This window comes from Pistacia vera, unplaced genomic scaffold (genome assembly GCF_008641045.1).
Source record: "Pistacia vera cultivar Batoury unplaced genomic scaffold, PisVer_v2 Contig970, whole genome shotgun sequence".
Lineage (NCBI taxonomy): Eukaryota > Viridiplantae > Streptophyta > Magnoliopsida > Sapindales > Anacardiaceae > Pistacia > Pistacia vera.
Genome location: NW_022196857.1, coordinates 741,601 through 746,853, shown reverse-complemented (window position 1 = coordinate 746,853; position 5,253 = coordinate 741,601). Strand labels below are relative to the sequence as shown.

General features: G+C 37.1%; 1 non-coding gene across 1 annotated transcript; it reads right to left on the bottom strand.

The window, feature by feature from the left end:
- Positions 1-4,536: 4,536 nt before the first annotated feature.
- LOC116121235 lies at positions 4,537-4,643 on the bottom strand. The gene has a single exon (XR_004126683.1). It is a non-coding gene; the product is annotated as a small nucleolar RNA R71 (small nucleolar RNA).
- Positions 4,644-5,253: the final 610 nt, after the last annotated feature.

The window sequence follows — 5,253 nt, the reverse complement described above, 5'->3', positions numbered from 1 at the left end:
AAGTGCTCTTGTACTTATCCTATTTCCTCTTTTGTTTCTTATAACTCATTGTCTCTATCTTCCAAGTCATTTGTTGCCTCTTTATATTCCGTGTCCATTCCCCGTTCAGTGTCTGAAGCAGTTGCTCATGATGGATGGGGAAGGGGTATGGAAGAAGAGATGTTGGCTCTTGAGCATAATAGTACATGAGATCTCATTGATTTACCTAGTGACAAAAAGGCCATTGGGTGTAAGTGGGTTTTCACGGTGAAGGTTAATCCTAATGGGCCTGTGGCCTGGTTGAAAGCTCGGTTGGTTGCTAAGGGTTATGCTCAGACATATGGTATTGATTATTCAGAGACAATTTCTCTTATTGCTAAGATGACCTCTATTCGGTTATTTATTTCTCCTACAGCTTCCTATGGTTGGCCACTTCACCAACTTGATGTCAAGAATGTCTTTCTTCATGGTGATCTTCTTGAGGAGGTTTACATGGAGCAACCACCAGGGTTTGTTGCTTAAGGGGAGTTTGGAAAGGTATGCTGAGAAAATCTTTATATGGTTTGAAACAATCTCCACGTGCTTGGTTTGAGAGATTTAGTGATGTAATGACTGAATTTGGTTTGCACAAAAGTGCTTATGATCATTTTGTCTTCTATAGGCAATCTAGTTTTGATATTCTCTTTCTTGTTGTTTATGTTGATGACATTGTAATCACTGATAGTGATAGTGTTGGAATTCATAGTTTGAAAATCTTTTTGGCTTCCAAATTTCACACGAAAGACTTAGGCTCTTTAAAGTATTTTCTAGGAGTTAAGGTTTCCCGAAGTAGGAGAGAGATTGTCTTGTCTTAACGCAAGTATGTGTTAGATTTATTGACTAAAACATGTCTAATTGGAGCCAAGCCTTGTGATACTCCTATGATTCCTAACGTAAAATTGAATGTTGAGGATGGAGAGGTGTTTGATGATCCAGAGCGATACAAACAAATAGTTGGAAAGTTGAAATATCTTACAATAACTTGTCCAGATATTGTTTTCTCAATGAGTGTGGTAAGTCAGTTTATGTCATCTCCTGGGACACCTCATTGGGATGTGGTTCTTCATATTTTGAAATATCTCAAGAGGGCTCCTGGACGTGGGATCCTTTATAGTAATTGTTAAGATATATTAGGAAAATAGAAATATTATTTCCTAGATTGATTGTTAAGATATATTAGGAAAATAGAGATAGTATTTCCTAGATTGATTTGTGTAAATATGGTAGACTAATATTGTGTGTATATCTTTGATTATTTAGGATCAATTCTTTCCTAATTCATGTAACTTGTACATTGTATAAATTCCCATCTTGCTTGGGGAATAATCAAGCAACATATTACACAAACACTGTTGTTTCATGGTATTAGAACCAGGTTGGTTCTTGGGGAGTTTATTTCTTGATTCTCCTTGTTCATCGGCATCTTCTGGTTCTTTTCAGGCGATCGGTTTCCTCCAGTTCTTCCTTCTTGTTGGTGATTCAACTCTGACAGAGGGTGTTTCTACTGTTTTGGATTTATCTCTCACTTCTCTTGATTACAACGGCAGAAGCATCAAAATCAGGTGATATCAAACCATTCTTCTCTTATATTTCTAGTTCTCCATGTCAATCTTCTAATCAATCCATAGCTCATGTGGCTCAAGCAACTGAAGATGGACTACTTCCCTTACCCGATGCTAAAGACCAACAACCCAACTCCATTACATTCTCTGGGGATGATTACAATGAGTATCTTCAATATCACGCTATCAAGCAGCAGTTATCCTCATCTGGTGCCTCCCAAACTGGTAATTTCTTTGCCTATTTGAGCAGGACCTCCTCCACTGGCCCATGAATTTTGGATTCCAGAGCAGCTGACCACATTTCTGGTAATAAAAATCTTTTATCTCAAATTACCTCTTCTCCCACTTTATCAAAAATTACTCTTACTAATGGTTCACAGACTATGGTCAAAGGGATAGGAGAAGCTCAACCACTTCCTTCCATTTCTTTAAACTCAATCTTATTCACCCTTGAATGTCCATATAATCTGATTTCTATTAGTAAGTTAACCAAATATCTTAACTGTTCTGTCACCTTTTTTACTGACTCTGTTGTGGTGCAGGATCGAAACACAAGTCAGACGATTGGAACAGGACATGAATCACATGGACTGTACTACCTCTCCGATCCAAATCCTCCAATTGCCTTCACCTTTGCTACATCTACTAACATTCTTCATAGTCGCCTTGGTCATCCAAATCTTGCCAAATTTCAGAAATTAGTACCTAGTCTGTCTACATTATCTTCTTTTAATTGTGAGTCATGTCAACTTGGAAAAAAAAACTAGAGCTTCCTTTCCCAAGCGAGTCAATAATAGGGCCATCTTAATGTTTGATATTGTTCACACAAACATTTGGGGTCCTAGTCGTGTCAGTTCAACTTTGGGTTTCTATTATTTTGTTACTTTTATAGATGACTATTCTCGTAATACTTGGGTATTTTTAATGAAAACTCCTTCTAAGTTATTTTCTATCTTTCAGAATTTTTGTGCTGAGATTCATTATCAATTTGGTGTTTTTACTAAGATTTTGCGTAGTGATAATGCTAGGGAATATCTATCTTCTCCCTTTACTAAGTATATGTCTTCTCAGGGTATTATTCACCATACCTCATGTGCCTATACTCCTCAGCCAAATGCGGTCTCCAAATGCAAAAATCGTCATCTTATTGAAACAGCCTGATAAGCCGAGGATTATACTGTTTTATTTAGGCTTTTAGGCCAGATTTTAGATACTTCATAGTTCATTTATGCCTGAATTGCTACTTAATTCTTTACATTTTGTGTTTTAGGCCAAAATGGACATTTTGAGCAAATAATGAGCGAATTGGAGTTTCTGGACTCAGAAGTAAGCGGATCTCAGAAGTTGGGAGAGTTCTAAAGCAGAGGAAGCACTATGAAGCTTGTTCCCATGGGAGATCATCAAAGATCGAAGATTCAAGCAAAGAAGCAAATGGAGGGCAATTCTATAATTTCAGAATTCTTCATGAAGGTTCGCCGCGGCGAAGTCTATACTTCGCCGCAGGGGAGATCTCTACTCTTTTCTCTGCATTTCAATATGTTGAACCTTGTGTTTATTGTTTTTCTTGCTGTGTATTTTGATTCAGTTATGATCTAACCCATTTTGGGTTAGGGTTTTGATTAAGTTCGGATTTCTATGGGTTAATGAATTGATTATTGCTATTTCCATATTCTATTGCATAGATTGTGTGGTTATTCTGTTTTTAATGGAATTTATTTGATGAATATGATGAGATTAAGAAATGAATCATATTAAGCTTCTTGGGTAATCACCATTGTAGTATTAAATTCTAGAGATAGATTTGAGAATCAATGAAATCAATCTAGGATTCCCTTAGCTTAATGAACTTGGATCTATTATTCTTCAATTTGTTAGGTGCGGAAGTGTAATAGGGAAAAGTAGGAATTCATAGCCTGAGAAGGTATGTTTAACAACTTAAAGAATTCGATTTACAATTTGTGCATGTGAATGTGGAATTAACATAATCCGTAGGCTTAATCCATAGAGTTCGAATAAAGTCAAAACCCTACCCATTTGTTAAATTGATATTATCCTTGTTTTTAATTCTTGCTTTCATAATTTAGTTTTTAACATTTAACATATTTTTGTTTTAGTTTTAGTTTACTTCTCTCCTATTAATCCAAACAAATTCGATTGCTCCAACTTGAAAAACACTTAGGAAAATTAGTGCTTAGCAACCAATCCTCGTGGGAATGATACTCACTCATCACTTTATTATTTTGTGTGACTAATGCACTTGCTATTTATGCATGTTGTAGTTACAACGCATCAAGTTTTTGGCACCGTTGCCGGGGATTGAGTTTTGTGTTAACATTAAATTTTGCTTGTGTTAGCTAGATTAGAGCTTTATTTTCGCTTAAATGTTGTTTGTTTAATTTTTCTTATTCTTTTAGGTTGGTTTGTGATCTCACTCTTTCTATTTTTCTGTGTAGTTTATGCGAAGAGCAAGAGGTTAGCCGGTGGTTCCGGTTGATCCGGAGATTGAAAGAACCACTAGAAGACTTAACAGAGAACGAAGGGAAAGAGAGGCTACAATGGAACCAGAGGTTATAGTTGTTGAGATGGCAGAAAATAGAACACTAAGGGAGTTTTCAGTTCCTTCAGTTGATGGCAGTGGGTCGAGTATTACTAGACCAGCAGTACAAGCCACTTTGAGATAAAGCTGGCAATCATCCAAATGATCCAGCAGTCGATACAATTCAGGGGAGATTTGAAAGAAGATCTAAATATACACATTGCCAATTTTTTGGAGATTTGTGATACTTTCAAGTCAAACGGAGTGTCAGATGACGCCATCAGATTGAGACTATTCCCGTTTTCATTGAAGGATAAAGCTAAGGGATGGTTAATGGCAATACCAACAAGAACGATTACAACATGGAACGATTTAGCATAGAAGTTCCTGACCAAATTCCTTCCTCCACCAAAGTCGGCAAAGCTGAGAAATGATATCACATCGTTTCTACAAGAAGAGTTGGAATCATTGTATGAGGCTTGGGAGAGATACAAAGAATTACTAAGAAGGTGTCCACATCATGGGTTGCCAGTTTGGATGCAAGTCCAAACATTTTATAACGGATTCATGGTAAATGTGCAAACTATGGTGGATGCAGCATCGGAAGGAGTACTACAAAATAAGACTCCAGAAGAAGCTCACGAGTTGTTTGAGGTTCTGGCAAGCAACAATTATCAAAGACCTAATGAGAGGGTGCAACCGAAGAAATCTATAAGTCTTTATGAAGTTGATGCATATACAGCCATTTCAGCCCAACTGACAACACTTCAGAAACAGTTGGGAAATATGCAGGTAAATTCCATTCAAGCACCTCAACTAACTTGTGAATTTTGTACAGGTAATCACATAAGCAATGAATGTCAAGTGGGGAACACTTTTGCTTCATCATCATCATCGGAGCAGGTTAACTACTTGGCAGGAAATCAAAGGCAACCAAACAATCCGTACTCCAACACATATAATCTTGGTTGGAGGAATCATTCGAACCTATCTTGGGGCAATCAGAATCAACAGAATCAGCAGAACAATCAATGGAACCAAATAGCATTGCCAAACAACCAAACAGGGGTGAACAATCAATCAGGAGAGCAAAGAGTGACAAAATTGGAGGACATGTTTGGAAAGTTTATGCAAGAG